Below are 20,887 nucleotides of genomic sequence, written 5' to 3' on the forward strand. Positions count from 1 at the left end.
CTGTCTTTCAGCATGCCGTAACTAAGAATGGTGATAGTGGGGGTAACACGTTATTATAGTAGAGGTCACGTGACCTGCTGAAATGAAAGTGAAAGTAGAACCGAAAGTGAGGATCGTATAGAAATAGTCGGAAGTATATTATGCTAGTGTGTACATGCGAAGCCAAAGGCTTTATGTTAAAAAACAGCATTTTTATTTAGAAAACATTTTTTGCACCATATTTCAATAATAATAGTGAAGACTGTACAAATTGCCTGGACTGTTACCCTTAATAAAATCTTGGACGAATTTGATATTGGGTCATCTGGGGTCAAAAACTAGGTCACCAGGTCAAAACAAAGGAAAAGCTTGTTAACACTCTAGAGGTCACAATTTTGGCCCAATCTTAATGAAACTTGGTCAGAATGTTTCCCTCAATAAAGTCTTGGACAAGTTTGATATTGGGTCATCTGGGATCAAAAACTAGGTCACCAGGTCAAATCAAAGGAAAAGCTTGAATGAAACTTGGTCAGAATGTTATTCTTGATGATCTTTAGGTCAATAGGTCAGGTGAGCGATACAGGGCCTTCATGGCCCTCTTGTTTACTTTAGTATCCTAAATGTAGGTTAAAATGTTTGTTTCTGTCATTCAAAATTTACTACTTGTGTTTTTCAGGGACAGAAATATCGAGTGGAACCAGTGTTTTGGCTATGGGTCAGACAATGTATGATGGTGGGTCACAACAACTTGGTGCTGTCTAGAATCAAAGAGAAGTGACCAGATGTCTATGACATGGGCTGCTGTGCCATATTGCCAATACCTGTGTACAGTAGGGGTTGAAAAAGGCCAGCTTTGCTTTTCACTTCCATCATAGGTATGTATATATTCACAAGTTGAAGAGGAACATGATTAATAAAATTCTTTCCTGACTTGAAATCACTTGCCCCTCATCGATGTGTGTTCAACCTCACTCTCATTCTTCATGTCAGGAAGCCATCCAGCTGGCTTGCTGAAGGTCAGTGGCTCTACCCAGTTGCCTGAACATGATGAACTTGGGGTCTTCCTCCACCATCAAAGCTGGAAAGTCGCCATATGACCTATAACTGTGTCGATGCTACGTTAAACCCAACAAAAAAAGGAAAAATTGAATGCTTTCCAGTAACATTGTAACAAAGTTTGAAAACCATTTTGCTATAGAATTAAAATATCATGCTTCAAGTAAAAAGTTTATGACACTGATCAGTCTCGAGAGGGCCAGCATAACAAGAACACAAAATAATAATATAGTAATAAGTTACAGGTGAAATACAAGATATAATAAAATGTTATTCCACAGGTTGCGTTATAATATTTTGCAGTTTCAAGAGCAAAGAGATACATGGAGAATTCCTGTCTTTCACCTATACTGAGCCCTCGAAGATTTTCAAACATTGTTCAGCACGCTGGCTATCCCTTGAGAAATGTTCGCGGCGGTTTCTTCAGCACTGCCCTGCCTTGAAGTCTTACTTGAACAGTCATGATGACAGTGAAATGTCTGGGAACAGGGTTCAAAGATGTGCTACCAGACTCCCTGAATTGTTGTTCAGCCTGAGTTACCACTTACTTGAATTCATTATGGGTCCTCTGAATGAATTCAGTAGCATATTTCAGGTATGATACATTATAAAGCAGTTACAGTGTAAAACAGAATTAACCTTAAGACTGCTTGTAGCAAGTGTTTTGCCTTTGTGACCAGTGCAGTCCAAGACCGGCCTTCACATCTGTGCAGGCACTGTTTGCTTTCAGTCAATAAATTTTCAGTAAACACCCCTGCAAATAATAAATGGCACTGCCCAAATTGTATCATAGCCCAGTCCATTGTAGGAATTTAGAACTGGTAAAGATTAAGGAAACAAGTTATACATTTTGATGATGAAAGGATTACAAAAAAATCACAACTGAAGTACACAATTTCACCAATTTAATTACCTTTTAAACAGACTCGGTCAAACCAAGTTTGCTGTTATGTTGCTTGGTTGTGTACTTTATTTCCAGAGGATCTTGACACTGAATTCATTATTGCTTTATCTACATCAATTTGAACAAATTGTTTTAGCTTGACTATACAAAGTATATGAAGAACTATCCTACTCATCCTGGTGTCAGCGTCGGTGTCCTGCATCTACACCTTTGTTAAAGTTTTGATGCACTTCATCTTTATTCATTCCGCCCACTCTTAATCCACTGCCACGATTGGTCTCCATCCGTCCATCTGTCCATAACATTTTGTTTCCGCACTGTATCTCCTAAACCCTTTGAAAGATTTTTAGCTCATCTGATTTTTGGGGGGAAAAAATGATGAGTTATTGTCATCACTTGATCGGTGTCGGCGTTGGCGTTGCCTGGTTAAGTTTTATGTTTAGGTCAGCTTTTCTCCTAAACTATCAAAGCAATTGCTTTGAAACTTGGAACACTTGTCCACCATCATAAGCTGACCCTGTACAGCAAGAAACATAACTGCATCCTGCTTTTTGCAAGATTTCTGGCCCCTTTTGTACTTAGAAAATATCAGATTTCTTGGTTAAGTTTTATGTTTAGGTCAACTTTTCTCTCAAATCATTCGTCCTCCACCTCTGATACTTCATGTGGGGAAGTTGGCAGTTACATTTGGAGAACAGGTTTGTTCTGGTACAGAATCCAGGAACACTGCTTAGGTTAACTGCCCGCTGTTACATGACTGAAATACTGTTGAAAAACGGAGTTAAACCCAAAACAAACAAACAAACAAAAGAACTCATGAGTCAACCATGTTGGCTCAAGGTCAAGGTCAAAACTCAAGGTCAAAGGTTTGAGCCTTCCATTTTATGTCTGCACTGCATCTCCTAAACCCCTTGAGGGATTTTAATATGACTTGGCTGTAATAACAATAATTTCCCCTTATCAAGAAAATGTGCAGATTTCAATATTCACCCATGCCAGCTTAACATCAAGGTCACAACTTGAATGTTTCATGGTTCCACCCAATACCATCAACCCTTTCACTATACATAACTGTTGTGGGGGATATAGCTGTCTTTCTGACTGCCTTGTCTCTATACAGTAAACCTCGCTTATAAGGAACAGCTTGGGACCTCTAAAAATTGTTCCTTATAACCGAGGTTCCTTATATCCGTATAGCGAACTAGTTCCTTGTAACCGAGGATTGTATAACAAACACAATTTGTATTGCGAACACTATTTGACTAAGGGCTATGTGTTCACACCCTGGGCCGACCTTGAAGCTTTATGTGAGAAAGTTGCGTTTCTAGTACAGTCCTTTCCTGGAGAGATAGAAAAGTAAACTGTCTGCATGATTGTGACTGAACTAGTGTTGAAACGCGGCGTTAGACCCAAAACAAGCCAAAATGTTCGTCGGTAAGAATGACCGTAATTTATGTTTATTTTTTTCGGTAATTTCTATCTTCTTTTTAGAAAGCGCTATATGATGACTATCAGATATGTTGCAGTTACTCCCCTTACCTTGCTTGACTGCATGTTATGTGAATAGACATCAATACTAATATAAAACAAAAGTTAATTTTTTATTACAAAAATGTTTAATAAGACTACCCATTAAAATCTAAAAGTAGGATGTTTATAACATAGAGTGTATTACGACTAGACGGCGCCATACATACGGATTAAAGTGTAAATTATACTTATACTTTTGCTATTGTCCATTTTAGCACCTGCTTAATTTTTATAATTGGAAATTTGGTAAACGGAACTGTGTGATTAACACATTTATTTAGGATAGTATGACCGTGACTGATTTTCTTTTACTATTGTTAACATGAAATACCTAATACATGTAGCTCTCGAACATAATCTTGAGTAAATATAAGTCTACTATCGTCTAGTATTTGGTAATTTGATGATATTATATATTTTCGTTTTATCGTATCCGTGAATTAACAAACTTAAGATCATAGAAATGAAATAAGTTGTGTTTATTCATGTGCATGAAAGCGCATTAAAGTGCCGATTCTCCTGTTTATGTCCGGTTTTCAATAATTTTTATTCTCTATGTCTGTTCGCTATAACCGAGGGGTTTGCCATTGAGTTTCGTACTTTGGGACTGGAAAAAGTGTTCCTTATAAACGGAGTGTTCCTTATAACCGAGTTCCCTATAACCGAGGATTTTTACATTGAATAAAGAAGGAATTAGTTTGGGGAATTGAAAACTGTTCCTTATAACCGAGTGTTCCTTATATCCGAGTTCCTTATAAGTGAGATTTACTGTAGTAACTTGATGGATTTGCTTCAAACTTAAAAAAGTTATTTCTCCTCCTCATCCACATCATATGGCACAAGTGTCATAACTCTAACAACCACTTTTGTGACCTCTCGATATTCGTCGTACGTCCGTAAACACTTTCTAAAAAAAATCTTCTTCTTTAAAACCACTGGGCAGATTTACCCCAAACCTCACAGAAATGTTCCTTTGATGGCCCCCTTTCAAAATGTTTCAAAGAATTGAATTCCACACAGAACTCTGGTTGCCATGGCAGACTAAGGAAAAACTTAAAAAATATTCTAGTCCAAAACCGCAAAGCATAGAGCCTCAATATTTCGCTAAATGTGACATCATCTAATGGTCCTTTCAATTATGGCCTGGGTGTCCCAAGTATTACATAGACTTATATAGGAAAAAACTTTCAAATCTTCTTGTCTGAAACCACAAGACCTAGGCCTTTAATATTTGGTATGTAGCATTGCCTTGTGGTCCTCTACTGTGCCCCCCCCCCCACCCCCTCTCCCAACCACGAGGTGAAAAGAGGCCCCATCAAGGGGGTCCTATGTTTTACATAGACTTATATCGGAAAAAAAATTTAAAAATCTTGCCTGCAACTAACAAGATTGTTTCAATTATGCCCCTTCGGTGAAAAGAGGCCCCGTCCTGTGTGTGGGGTCACTTGTTATATAAGTTATATAGGAAAAAAATACTTCAAAAATTATCTGATCTTACTCCCTAGACTGTTAAATTATAATTACCTGATGACCATAAGTGATTAGGGGTCAATTGACTGTGAACTTGACCTACTGACCTACTTTCTTTTTTTTTTAAGATACAGCCTTGAAATTTGTATGATACATACAGTTTTGCACATCAATCTTAACAGTGACTTTCAGTGACCATAAATTTGACCTAATGATCTACTTCCTTAATATTTTAGCATCAGTTTGACATTTGAAACATGTAGCTCATATTACTCAGGTGAGCGATCCAGGGTCATTTTGACCCTCTTGTTTACTTAATATTTCAGGTTTAAGTTTGAATGCACTTTCACTCTGTCTCTGTTATTATCAAACAATTCGATTCAAACTTAAAATTGTTGATTCACATCATCACCCACATCATATGACACAAGATCCATAATGTTGGCCCCAATATGTTATGAGTTATACCTAGGATTTCAGGTTGAGGCTGTGATGCACTTTTGCTATTTCTCAGTTATACCAATATATAAATTTTGATTTTTCAAACTTAAAATAATTGTTCCACATTATTAGCCACATAATATGACACATGGTGCATTACTTTTGCAGAAATTTTTCCTGAATTATGTCTCTTTTATACTTACCGTATTTTTCCGAATTAAGGCCCCCCCCTCTAATTAACGCCCCCCACCCATTTTGGAGGGGAAAAAAAGTCAACAAGAACGGGAAAAAATCACCTACCTCATTTTTATAAGTCCACATAATAAGTAATTTACAGTACTAAAGTCCAATGTATTAAAAATTAAACACACTTTTAAACAGTCCATGTACCGTAAGTCCAAAACATTTGCACTAAGTACGGTACGTAACAGAAAATTAAACGGTAAATACATTTTTGATTTGTTTTTACACCACTCGCGCACACGCTTCCTGCCGACTTTAAACAAACTTGCAGCAATGTGTTTACGATATACCCTTTTCTTCGGCAGTTTTAAGAACTTTTAATTTAAAAGCAGGCACAGCAGCGTGTCAAACCATTGACATTGTGTATTGTGCTATTAGCTACCCGCATGTACTAAGGAAAATGTTATCGGAGTACACAGCTGTTTGGGTCATGACGTAATGTGTAGTGTCGCGAGCGTGTCAAAAAGCCAGACATGGAATACATGAGGTACCGTATTTAAATGCATAAAAGACACACTGCATTAAATTGGATGCCAAATAATTACGTTTTAGGGGGATTAAACAACACAGAAACACTTTACAGCTAGTTTGAACGATGTTTTTAAGTTTTGTAAAAAAAATTATTTTTTTTTTTTTTACCTCAAATAAACGCCCCCTCTTTGGAAATTGTAACGCCCCCGGGGGCGTTAATACGGGAAAATACGGTATTTAATGTTTTGATAAACTTTATCTCTGTCTCTGTTATATATTTGACACAAACTTAAGCTTTTGTCCAATATCTTCATCCACATTCAACTTCCTCAGATGTGCCAAATTTCACTATCCATTAATGAAATAGTCTAGCGCGCTGTCTCCTGTGACAGCTTTTATTTACAACTTCTTTTATCAAAATGTTACATCTTTTTTAGCTCGACTATTCATAGAATAGTAGAGCTATTGGACTCACCCATGCGTCGGCGTCTGCGTCGGCGTCCCGATTTGGTTAAGGTTTTGTATGTAAGCTGGTATCTCAGTAACCACTTGTGGGAATGGATTGAAACTTCACACACTTATTCACTGTGATAAACTGACCTACACTGCACAGGTTCCATAACTCTATTTTGCTTTTTTACAAAATTATGCCCCTTTTTCAACTTAGAAATTCTTGGTTAAGGTTTTGTATGTAAGCTGGTATCTCAGTAACCACTAGCAGGAACGGATTGAAACTTCACACACTTATTCACTGTGATAAACTGACCTACATTGCACAGGTTCCATAACTCTATTTTGCTTTTTTACAAAATTATGTCCCTTTTTCGACTTAGAAATTCTTGGTTAAGGTTTTGTATGTAAGCTGGTATCTCAGTAACGACTTTTGGGAATGGATTGAAACTTCACACACTTACTCACTGTGATAAACTGACCTACATTGCACAAGTTCCATAACTCTGTTTTGCTTTTTTATGAAATTATGCCCCCTTTTTGACTTAGAAATTCTTGGTTAAGGTTTTGTATGTAAGCTGTTATCTCAGTACACACTAATGGGAATGGATTGAAACTTCACACATTTGTTCACTGTCATGATCTGACATGCACTCAGTATCGGTCCCATAACTCTGCTTTGCAATTTTTTCAAAATTATGCCCCTTTTTCGACTTAGAAGTTTTTGGTTAAGTTTTTGTATGTAAGCTGGTATTTCATTATCCACTTATGGGAAAGGATTGAAACTTCACGCACTTGTTCACTTTATGAGCTGATAAGCACTGTGAAGGTTCCATAACCCTTTTTCCCATTTTTACAAAATTATGCCCCTTTTTCGACTTGTATTCATTCAGTTGACAAGGCTGTTGAATAGTCGAACGATGCTGTCCTCCGACAGCTCTTGTTTTTTTCAGGCTAGTGAGTCAATGATTGGTTATCTCCATCCAGAAATGGAACAACTAGTGCGGAAGTTTTTAGGGACATTTGTATAGACCAAGGTTATGACATCTGCCAGAACCATCACTGAAGTCCATGCCGAGGAGAGGGAAAACCAACATCCAGACGAGGACCTGGCTGTGGGTATGGGTACACTCCCTACATATCTTCATGACAACCCGGATATTCCAGCAGAAACCATCAGAAAGCTTTTCAGGTAAGAAGAAATCTAAAACATATTACAGTTCTTATGTGGTTGTAACAGGTCATTTACATCTCGTGAGCAGACTAGGTTATGCCATTACTTCAGTCGTTTACATTGCTTTCAAGAAATGTTTTAAGCTCATCTGAGTTCATTGTGATCATGCTGTGTCTGTCTTCCGTCATGCGTCAAGTCGTCCGCCATTAACATTTGTGTTTAAAAGACATCGCCTCCAAAACCTCTGAATGGATTTAGATGAAACTTTGTGTGAATGTTCCTTGGATGGTCCTCTACCAAAACTGTTCAGACAGTTCGGCTTGGTTGCACATAGAGGCCGCCTTAGCTAAAAAACAAAAAAATCTTCAAACAACATGTCCTCCTAAACTGATGGTCTGATTAAAGAAATAATATATAGAATAACCATGTTTTAATGTTATTATTACAAGGAAAGAGGTTATATGTCAGTGGAATAATTTCACAAGGGCATAGCCCGAGTGAATTATTCTGACTACGTATAACCGATTTTGAGTGTATTAATTTTACACAAAATGTGTGACCCTTCACCAAGATTGTTCAAATTGTACCGATTTATCAAAAAACACGGCCCCCAGGGAGTGTGGTTGCTTTTCCCTATTTGTATATAGCGGAAATTTAAAAAATCTTCTCGCGTTAAACTGCTAGCCCGATTTTAAAATAATTTTACACAAATGGTCCTTGTGTGACCCTCTACCAAGGGACCTCCATGGCCGAATGGTTAAGGTTGCTGACTTCAAATCACTTACCCCTCACCTATGTGGGTTCGAGTCTTAACTGGGGCATTGAATTCTTCATGTGAAGAAGCTATCCAGCTGGCTTACGGAAGGTCAGTGGTTCTACCAAGGTACCTGCTCATGATGAAATAATGCACAGAGGGGCACCTGGGGTCTTCCTCCACCATCAAAGCTAGAAAGTCGCCATATGACCTATAACTGTATCAGTGCCTAGGTGACGTTAAACCCAACAAAACAAGATCTACCAAGATTATTCAAATTATTCCTATTCGTCAAAAGGGGCGTGGTCACTTAGAAAATCTTCTTTTAGAAAACTGTTAGCCCAATTTTAAAATAATATCACACAAATGGTCATTGTGTGAACTTCTGCAAATGCCGTTCAATTTTTTTAGCTCACCTGTCACATAGTGACAGGGTGAGCTTTTGTGATCGCCCTTTGTCCGACCATTCAAAATTTCCTTGTGAACACAATAGAGACCACATTTTGTATTTGATTTTAATCAAACTTGCACACAACTTGTATGGGTATAATATCTCGGTTCCTTTGGAAAACTGGTCAGATCCCATTATGGGTTCAAGAGTTATGGCCCCTTAAAGGGCCAAAAGTTGCCATTTTTGGCTTGTGAACATGATAGAGACCACGTTTTGCAATCAACTTTAATAAAACTTGCACACAACTTGTATTGGCATATCTCGGTTCCTTTCGAAAACTGGCCTGATCCCATCATGGGTTCCAGAGTTAAAGGGCCATAATTATGTCTCCCCCCACTCTGGGGGAGACATATTGTTTTTGCCCTGTCCGTCCGTCCGTACGTATGTACGTCACACTTCATTTCCGAGCAGCTGCCCAGATCTCCTCATGGGTTCCACATGGGCGTAGGAGCGAGTTTGACTTTGGGGGGGCCAAACCTTTTCGACCGGCGGTTTGTGGGGAGGTGGGGGGGGCGGGGTAGCGGCAAGGTATCCTCGGTGCATTATTCGTGACAAAGACTCAAGGCCTTGTACAGGGATTAATTGGGCCATAGGCCCCTCAAACCTTTATGTTTTAGCAATCATTGAGTTATTCTGATGATACACATACGACTAGGCACTGAACTGTCTTAATCAGTCATATTATGTATTGTTCTAATTAAGTGTGCCATTTTTTTACATTCTTCTGTTGAAGCCCTGGACATACAATCAGTTAGCACTGATTTGTCTAATTGTGGTATAAAGTTGTGGAAATATCATTTCCTTTTAATGGACAATGAAAAACAAAAAAATAAAAAATACACAACGTTTACATGTGTAAACAGGCTTAATAGTTAGGCCTATATTGATTTTGCAGACGCTCAAACCGGAACTGTAGTGACTGCGCTCAATGATATATTATTTTTATAAAATGTAAACAATTCTTGGCGTGGCGCGTACAGATTTCAGTACTCACACTATGGAAAGAGACATTTTTAGTCAGAATACAAGGGAAGGCCAAATGCAAATCAGAAATCAGATTGAAAAGAATTATATGATGCTAAGTAAATGTTATATTAGACTGTAATTTATATCTCTTTTCCAAAATATTTGGGGGTCCAAACTATACTTTGGCCCCCCCTTCTCCTAGCTTTGGGGGGGCCTGGCCCCCGCTGGCCCCCCCTGCTCCTACGCCTATGTTCCAGAGTTATGGCCCCTTAAAGGGCCAAACTTTGCTATTTTTGGCTTGTGAACACGATAGAGACAACATTTTGCAGTCAACTTTATTCAAACTTGCACACAACTTGTATCGGCATAATATCTCGGTTCCTGTCGAAAACAAGTGATCTCTGGGTAGCCCTCTATTAAAGTTGTTCAGATGGTTCTGATTCACTGAATAATGGGGTTTTTTTTATTAGAAATAGGTTTTCAGTTATCAGACTTCAAAATCTATTTTCTAGAGCTGTGATATTTGACATGTGATATAAGGGTGTGACTAAGGTCAAAAATGGTCTCGCCCCTGTTTGTGACATGTACTTACTATAGGCTTATATATAAGGCCAGAGTTTTTGTGCCCCCCCATGAGTGGTGGGGGCATATAGATTTGGTCTTGTCCGTGCGTCCGTCCGTCTGTGCGTCCGTCCGTCCATCCGTACGTCCGTCCGAAGTTCGTGACACGCCTAGCCCGAAAAGTATTTGATATAAATTGATGAAACCTTGCATGAGTCTTTATCATGATATGAACTTGCGCACCTCCTATTTTTCATCTGGCTCCGCCCTCTATTTTCAGAGTAATGGCCCCTGAAATAGTCAGAAATGCACATTTTGACCTTGTGACATGCCTAGCTCAAAAAGTATTTGATATAGATTCATGAAACCTTGCATGAGTCTTAATCATGATATGAACTTGCGCACATCCTATTTTTCATCTGGCTCCGCCCCCTATTTTCAGAGTTATGGCCCCTGAAATAGTCAAAAATGCCCATTTTCACCCTGTGAGACGCCTAGCTCAAAAAGTATTTGATATAGATTCATGAAACCTTGCATGAGTCTTAATCATGATATGAACTTGGGCACCTTCTATTTTTCATTTGGGTCTGGCCCCAATTTTCAGAGTTATGGCCCCTGAAGTAGTCAAAAATGCACATTTTCACCTCCTGACATGCCTAGCTTAAAAAGTATTTGATATAGATTCATGAAACCTTGCATGAGTCTTAATCATGATATGAACTTGTGCAACTCCTATTTTTCATTTGGGTCCGCCCCCTATTTTTAGAGTTATGGCCCCTGAAATAGTCAAAAATGTACATTTTCACCTTGTGACACACCTAGCTCAAAAAATATTAAATATAAATGGTTGAAAACTCGCATAAGTCTTTATCATGATATAAACTTGCACACCTCTAATTTTTTGGCTGGCTCCACCCCTTTTTTTTTTTTAAAGTTATGGCCCCTGAAATAGTAAAAAAATGCACCTTTTCACCTAATTATATACCTAGCTCAAAAAGTATTTGATGTAAATTCAGGAAACCTTGCTGGAGTCTTTATCGTGATGTGACCTTGCACACTTGGCATTCTTCTTGAGAATCTTAGCTTTTATTACAGAGTTATGGCCCTTGAAATAGCCAAAATAGTGGATTTTTTGTTTGTGATGCTCATAGCTCAAAAAGTATAGCGCCTAGAATAGTGAATCCTTTTCATAAAATGTTTGTTGAGGCTATACCCCATTAAGACTGCAAACATTTGAATTTTTGCCACTTATTTGTGACAAATGTACCAGTGGGGGGCACACCCTGTGTCCTACAGACACATTCTAGTTTTATTTTTTGTTACTCGGATTTTGGGCAGAAAAATGTTGACAGGAGGAGGGAAAAAAATAAAAATGAAAAGGCAGTAAAATTTACTAAAACAACAGACGATAAGTGATCACTTCAAATGTGTTGCCTGAAAGGATTTTAACACTACTTTAATACGCATTTAACATGTAATACAAAGAAAATTACCATTCTGTGTTTAACTTTTTTATTATCTTGAACATAAAATTGATGATTTCAAAAACTTTAACAAAATCACTCTTTGGGCATGGGTACTATTTGCCCTTGGTCATAACATCTCCGGCAAGTATTAAATTGATGATTGAATAGCAATTTTCAATGGTCTGATCGGCTGGTTTCATTTTTCGCATGTGCATACTTTTATTTTTAATTCATAAACTTTTCTGACCAAGATCTTTATTTAATACATTTTAATATTTATTTGTTGTGTTATAAGTCACACTGACACAATTTTATAGGTCATATGGTGACTTTCCAGACTTTAATGGTGCAGGAAGACCCCAGGTACTCCTCGGGGCATCATCTCAGGCAAGAATTGGCATCTGGGTAGAATGGCCTACCTTCCGTCAGCCAGCTGGATATCTTTTTCACATGATGGCCTGAGTGGGGCTCGATCCCACAGTGGTTAGGGGCAAGTGATTCAAAGTCGGGCCACTCTTTATTCTATATTCGATGGCCAGAAAATGACTGAAAGCATAAGTAGCTAGATAGGTCCCTGAAAAGGATTTGTATGCAATGGAATATATAGATAAATACCTCCAATCAGGCAACTTGTAATATATATATATGTCTTCATAAGCATATCACAGGGTTTTATCCCCCTTCATAATAGGGTCCTTCCCTCAGAAAATATCTTTTAAATTATGCAGCTTTCCTCAAAAACTGACTTTACATCAGGTTTTTTATTCCCCTTTGCCCAAACACCGAGCTGTTTTTGCTCCAAATCACAGGCCTGGGCCCCTTTCCCTCCTGGTAAAAAAAACAACCCAAAATCTGAAACGGATGACTCCTTTGTTTGGCAGCACTTTGTTGCTCCTATACCTCATCCTCATGTAATATATAACTGCCAAAGGCATGTCAAATTCACATTTAATATTGCCGTTGTTATTTACGTCGGGTAAATCTATGTTTTTCTAACATTTTGAACATCGTAACCGTTACAGAACTTGTTTTTCGTTGTTTTATTGTCTATATACTAGATCACAAACCAAATATTCCGCTTTTCCATAGTGCATAAATCGTTCAAAGACAATCTTAAATTTCACTCAAGTTTTTGTTTACGTACGGGAGACGCTTACATTTGAGCGGAAATTGCGCCTATATGACCCTGACGGATAATGCCCTGGCGAATATCGACGTTGTCGTCGTCGTCAGAATGCAGCAAAACATCGATCGTCGCCCGAAAATAATTTTGAAATTTCAATTTTTATTTTTTTCGAAAATGACGGAAAATAGGGTCGGCGGGTCTGAGTAACGAAAAATCAAAGAAATCTGGCCTAAGGACTTTGAAAATTTCCTTCTCTGAATCAATAATAGCTAGAGCCTTGATATTTGGCATATGATATCTGAGTTGTACTGTCTACCATAATTGTTCAGTTATAGCCCTAGGTTCAAACGTGTGTGACATGTATATAATATAGGCTAACATAAAAGAATCCTACCTTTATACTTGTACCATAACGTTACACAAACACAACTGAAGCCTTGTACACAGGTGAGCACTTTAGGGTCAATGACCCTCTTGTTTTGTTTGTTTTAGGAAGAATAACATGCACAACAGCAATCTTAAAATTCTTTGTGATAGGCATGAAGATAACATTTTCAGTTTTTTGGTTACAAATTGAAGAATGCATTTAACTTTTCAGTTCTGTGAGAGACTTTAACCTTGGGGGACCAGTATGATTGTGAAGAAGTTATCCATTGGTGACACTACCTAGCACAACCCAATCTTCTCCAGGATTAAAACCTACAGCGTTCTAATAAAGATCTTGTGTTGGACCTGTTGAGCTTACAGGCAGAGCTGGCTTGGTGGAAACGACATCAAAAGGTTGTTGCATCATCTGTAGACTAGCAATAAATTAGGTGATAAAAAATGTGTCAAACAGAATCAGACTTTTAAAAAATTTAATGTACAGTGAAACACCACTCGCTCGAGGTCACAAGGGGATGAGCAAAATGCTCAAGTTATCCATGGTTTCGAGCGACCCAAACATTGACAAACATATAAAGAAAAATTAAGTTTGTTTTACCAATTGTCATAGGGATTATTTGCAGAGGAAACTGTGATGCGTAATAATAACACACTCGTGACATTTTCAAAAAAACGTATTACAAACGTTATCTATGATAGTCGTTTCAATATGTAATTTGTAAATGGCACATGTGAAGAAACAACTAAGACTTTTTATTTTTAGCTCACCTGAGCATGAAGTGCTCAAAGGTGAACTTTTGTGAGCGCCCTGTGTCCGTCATCTGTCGTCGTCAATAATTTGACTGTTAACACTAGAGGTCACAATTTTGGCCCAATCTTAATGAAACTTGGTCAGAATGTTACTCTCAATTAAATCTTGGATGAGTTCGATATTGGGTCATCTGGGGTCAAAAACTAGGTCACCAGGTCAAATCAAAGGAAAAGCTTGTTAACACTCAAGAGGTCCAATTTTTGCCCAATCTTAATGAAACTTGGTCAGAATGTTACTCTCAATTAAATCTTGGATGAGTTCGATATTGGGTCATCTGGGATCAAAAACTAGGTCACCAGGTCAAATCAAAGGAAAAGCTTGTAAACACTATAGAGGTCCAATTTTTGCCCAATCTTAATGAAACTTGATCAGAATGTTACCCTCAATAAAATCTTGGACGAGTTTGATATTGGGTCATCTGGGGTCAAAAACTAGGACACCAGGTCAAATCAAAGGAAAAGCTTGTTAACACTCTAAGAGGTCACAATTTTGGCCCAATTTTTAGCTCACCTGAGCACAATGTGCTCAAAGGTGAGCTTTTGTGATCGCCCTGTGTCCGTCGTCTGTCCGTCCGTCGTCAACAATTTGACTGTTAACACTCTAGAGGTCACAATTTTAGCCCAAACTTAATGAAACTTGGTCAGAATGTTACCCTCAATAAAATCTTGGACGAGTTCAATATTGGGTCTTCTGGAATCAGAAACTACGTCACTAGGTCAAATCAAAGGAAAAGCTTGTTAACATTCTAGAGGTCACAATTTTAGCCCAATCTTAATGAAACTTGGTCAGAATGCTACCCTCAAAAAAATCTTGGACAAGTTCGATATTGGGTCATCTCGGGTCAAAAACTAGGTCATCAGGTCAAATCAAAGGAAAAGCTTGTTAACACTCTAGAGGTCACAATTTTGGCCCAATCTTAATGAAACTTGGTCAGAATGTTATCTGGGGTCAAAAACTAGGTCACCAGGTCAAATCAAAGGAAAAGCTTGTTAACACTCTAGAGGTCACAATTTTGGCCCAATCTTAATGAAACTTGGTCAGAATGTTATCCTCAATAAAGTCATGGACGAGTTCAGTATTGGGTTATCTGGGGTCAAAACTAGGTCACTAGGTCAAATGAAAGGCAAAGCTTGTTAACATTGTAGAGGCCACATTTATGACTATATCTTCATGAAACCTGGTCAGAATGTTAATCTTGATGGTCTCAAGGTCCAGTTTGAATCTAATTCATGTAGGATCAAAAACTAGGTCACCAGGTCAAATCAAAGGAAAAGCTAGTTAACACTGTAGAGGCCACATTTATGACCTTATCTTAATGAAACTTGGTCAGAATGTTGATCTTGATGATCTATAGGTGAAGTTCAAATCTGGGTCATGTGGGGTCAAAAACTAGGGCACCGGTTCAAATCAAAGGAAAAGCTTGTTAACACTCTAGAGGTCACAATTTTGGACCAATCTTAATGAAACTTGGTCAGAGTATTACTCTGAATAAAGTCTTGGATGAATTCGATATTGGGTCATCTGGGATCAAAAACTAGGTCACCAGGTCAAATCAAAGGAAAAGCTTGTTAACACTCTAGAGGTCACTATTTTGGCCCAATCTTAATGAAACTTGGTCAGAATGTTATCCTCAATAAAATCTTGGACGAGTTCAGTATTGGGTTATCTGGGGTCAAAACTAGGTCACCAGGTCAAATCAAAGGCAAAGCTTGTTATCATTGTAGAGGCCACATTTATGACTATATCTTCATGAAACCTGGTCAGAATGTTAATCTTGATGATCTCAAGGTCTAGTTTGAATCTGGATCATGTCAAAAACTAGGTCACCAGGTCAAATCAAAGGAAAAGCTAGTTAACACTGTAGAGGCCACATATATGACCTTATCTTAACCCTTTCCCCCATACATACTCATTTTAACACATCTATCCATTACCCCATAGATACTCGTTTTAACACATCTATCCATTACCTCATACAGTAAACCTCACTTATAAGGAACAGCTTGGGACCTCTAAAAATTGTTCCTTATAACCGAGGTTCCTTATATCTGTATAGCGAACTAGTTTCTTGTAACCGAGGTTTGTATAACGAACACAATTTGTATAGCGAACACTATTTAACTGACGTTTATTAAGGGCTATGTGTTCACACCCTGGGCCGACCTTGAATCTTTATGTGAGAAAATTGCGTTTCTAGTACAGTCCTTTCCTGGAGAGATGGAAAGGTAAACTGCCTGCATGATTATGACTGAAAAAGTGTTGAAACGCGGTATTAGACCCAAAACAAGCCAAAATGTTTGTCGGTAAGAATAACCGTAATTTATGTTTATTTTTGTTGGTAATTTCTATCTTTTTAGAGAGCGCTACATGATGACTATCAGATATGTTGCAGTTATTTCCCTTACTTGCTTGACTGTATGTCATGTGAATCAATACTAATATAAAACAAAAGTTATTTTTATTACAAAAATGTTTAATTAGACTACCCATTAAAATCTAAAAGTAGGCTGTTTATAACATACAGTGTATTACGACTAGACAACGGCACCATACATACGGATTAAAATGTAAATTTTACTTATACTATTGCTGTTGTCCATTTTATTTATTTTAGCACCTGCTATAATTTTATAATTGGAAATTTGGTAAACCGAACTGTTTGCCATTGTTAATCACGTGTAATTAACACATTTATTTAGGATAGTATGACCGTGACTGATTTTCTTTAACTATTGTTAACATGAAATACCTAATACATGTAGCTCTCGAACATAATCTTGAGTAAATATAAGTCTAATATCGTCTAGTATTTGGTAATTTGATATTATATATTTTCGTTTTATCGTATCTGTGAATTAACGAATTTAAGATCATAGAAATGAAATAATTTGTGTTTATTCATGTACATGAAAGCACGTGAAAGTGCCGATTCTCCTGTTTATGTCCGGGTTTCAATATTTTTATTTTCATTGTCTGTTCGCTATAACCGAGGGGTTTTCCATTGAATTTCCTACTTTGGGACCTGAAAAAGTGTTCCTTATAACCGAGTGTTCCTTATAACCGAGTTCCCTATAACCGAGGATTTTTACATTGATAAAGAAGGAATAAGATTGGGGAATTGAAAACTGTTCCTTATAACCGAGTGTTCCTTATATCCGAGTTCCTTATAAGTGAGGTTTACTGTATATACTCGTTATAACACACTTATATACACTGATAGTTTAAATGCAAAATACCAATAAAATATATCAGCAGTGAAGCCAACAAAAGTATATTTGTGAAGTTTAAACTATTAATAGAAGTTAAATTTCAGAAAAACTTGTGGTTATAAAAAATTAGAATTTATTGGTAATTTTCAGTTTAAATTCAGGTGGCATTTTTGGAAAATCACATGACATTATATATAATAAGGGAGACAATCAAAATCCCCTTGATCAAAATCCCCTTCACTGAAAAATGACATGGTGTTACAAAATCCCCTTCATACTTTTGCAGGGGGTATCATAATCCCCTCTGTGATTTTTACTTATTTCATCAAGTTCAAATACAACCTATACACAATTTAAAAGTCTATTGCATAAAGCACGTAAATACAATGCCTTTAGCAAACATAATATAATTTGGAGCACTGATATCTATATATCTATAATGTTAATCACAGAGGGGATTATGATAACCCCTGCAAATGTGTGAAGGGGATTTTGTAACACCCAGTCATTTTTCAGTGGAGGGGATTTTGATATACACTCATATAATAAGGGGGCTAGTACACAGGTGACCAAAAAGCATGTTATTGTTTGCATTCTAGTTAACATTCAATTGTGGCAAATTATGTAAAACTGAGACATTAGATTGGAGTTTAGGTCAGTGTAATATAAATGTTAAAAACATTTTAGGTCAGTGTAATATAAATGTTAAAAACATTGCACTAATTAAGAAATTATAACACTGTTATGAGCACTTTTATTAGTCAGTAATAGGGTATTATTTACCTTAACACCTGAAAGTAATTAAAATATTTATCAAATTATTATCAATAAAACACTTTTTTTTTTTACTAAAAATTGCCTTTTAGAGTAATTTTGATAATAAAACAACCAAAAATACAGTTATATATACTGGCATATAGGACAAAAATATTGGGGGGGCAAATGTCCATTCCAAAAATAAGCAATGGGGGGGGGGGGGGGGGGGGGGGGCGCAAATGTCCTATCCGGCATTTCAACTGGGGGGCAAATGTCCAGCAGTTCATTTTTTCAATGGGGGGCAAATGTCCTACAATCTAAAAAACTAGGTCACTAGGTGAAATGAAAGGAAAAGCTTGTGAACACTCTAGAGGCCACATTTATGACTGTATCTTAACGAAACTAGTTCAGAATGTTAATCTTGATGATCTTTAGGTCAGTCGGTTAGGTGAGCGATACAGGGCCTTCATGGCCCTCTTGTTTATTTTTATTTATCAACAAGTGCATATAACTCTGACATGTATTTTGGGCAAATTATGCCCCTTTTGAACTTGGAAAATCCTGGTTAAAGTTTTACATGGAAGTTACTATCTCCAACAATAATGCAGATATTGAATTGAAACTTTACATGTGTCATCGGGGTTATAAAACTAGTTGATAGCATCAAGTCCCATAACTCTGACTGCATTTTAGCCAAATTATGCCCCCTTTTGGACTTAGAAAATCCTGGTTAAAGTTTTTCGTGCAAGTACATACAGCTATTACCAAAAGGCATATAGATTTGTAACTTATTTTTTCTTTTTCAAGATCAGTTACCAACCTCACTGGGTCAAGTCCCATAACTCTGACATGTATTTTGGTCAAATTATGTCCCCTTTTGAACTTAAAACTCTTGATATTTTACATTTTGGGTAATATTTTCCTACTTCTGGGACAATATTTCGAATAGTCGAGCTTGGCTGTCTTATGGACAGCTCTTGTTGTATTTTTATGCCCCCAGCATCTACTGATGCGGGAGGCATATAGTGATGTCCTGTCCGTCCTTCTGTTTGTCCGTCCGTACGAGGTTAGAATGACTTGATACTAATGCAGATGTAACCTGTGACCATTAGTAAAGGCCATTTATGAAAATAGGGGAAAAAATTCGCAAAGAATTGATTTTTGGTGAAAGCATTATACAAGATGTATGTAACGACATACTAAAAGTATAGAAAAGTATCCTGGTGCAAAATGCATTTTTTTGGGGTAAAAAGTTTTAAAATATAATTGAAACTGCGAATTTTTGGAATCGATCCATAATAATGTCAATATTTTTATTAAGAACGCGAAATTTTGCATGGTAGTAGAGAATTATAACACATAAAAAATAAGCTGATAAATTCCCCCCAAAAAAATTCAAGATGGCTGCCAAAATTCAAGATGGCCGCCATTAAAATCCTCATTATACAGGAAAACCGTTTAAGTATTTCACAAAGTTCAAATAGTGTGAAGTGACCATCATCATAGAAGATACACACATTATATTTCAAAACACACAAACTTCAGTCCAATTCAAGATGGATTCCCAATTCAAAAATGGCCGCCACAATGTCAATTAGACATACAGACACTGAATAGGAAAATGGCGCTTAAATTGTTTGATTGAAAATACTTTTCCGGCATCAAAATGACCCTCATTTTTTTCTGATATTTATTTAGTCTTCATAATATTCTTCAAAAAAAAGTAAGTTACAGACATTTAAAGTAGGCAATGGTGTGTGTTGTAGCTATTGGAAATATGACAATTTTATATAGAATAAATAACAGCTTTTTAGTGGAACATTGGTAAAAATCGAAATCTGGCCAGATGAAGATGGGAAAGGTCTACTTTAATTGGAATGTGATAGAAAATGACACATTCATTGCAATTTTGCATTAAATATTGATAAAACACACAAAATACAAATGTATCACATTTACAATGTTTTCGAGTGTACAGTATTTTTTTCTCTCAAAAATTGCATACTGGTAGCCTAAAGATTGCTAACTTCTGGTAGTTAGAGATAACAATACTTAACAGTTTAAATGTATAAATTGTATGCAGATCAGAGTAGAAAATGACAAAACAGGGCAAAAGTAAGCTACAGTTATGGCAACTGATTGGAAATTATGTCATAACATCTATTTTTTGCCAAAATTTGACGAGTTGTCATACGTTACTGAAATTGCCATAAACCCTTAGAAACTGATGGTATGATACTATCAAACTAAAACCTAGTATATTTTTCATACATTTTGGTTGTTTGTACATTTCAAACGAAACTGACACAATCTTAGAGAAAACAGAAAACAGAGAGGCAAACAGACACTAAATATGAAAATGGTTTAAAATGGTAGTCGCATAATGGTGGTTTCACATAGTCCTTTCTTGCTCTGTAGAGCTATTTTCCTTATTTTTTTCTCAAGTTTTGCTGAAATCACATGACAGAACTATGCTTGAAATGTAGGTAGCATTTTCATAACGAAATAATAACACTACATAATTTCTCATGTATATTTAGATCATACCCCACCACTACAATTTGGGGTCTCATTGTTTAGCTAACAGTTTGTGTGTTTGACTGAATACATTTTTTTTCTGCATCAAACATGACCCATGCTTTTCTTTTTTATTCAATATTAGCAATATTCTTCAAGAAAATGTAA

The 20,887-nt window shown here is 36.9% G+C and overlaps 1 long non-coding RNA gene across 1 annotated transcript; it reads left to right on the plus strand.

The window, feature by feature from the left end:
- The first annotated feature begins 639 nt into the window (after positions 1 to 639).
- LOC123555485 (uncharacterized) lies at positions 640 to 14,423 on the plus strand. The gene is made up of 4 exons (XR_008371691.1): positions 640 to 854; positions 1,339 to 1,630; positions 7,498 to 7,736; positions 13,641 to 14,423. It is a non-coding gene; the product is annotated as an uncharacterized LOC123555485 (long non-coding RNA).
- Positions 14,424 to 20,887: the final 6,464 nt, after the last annotated feature.

Source organism: Mercenaria mercenaria, chromosome 7 (assembly GCF_021730395.1).
Source record: "Mercenaria mercenaria strain notata chromosome 7, MADL_Memer_1, whole genome shotgun sequence".
NCBI lineage: Eukaryota > Metazoa > Mollusca > Bivalvia > Venerida > Veneridae > Mercenaria > Mercenaria mercenaria.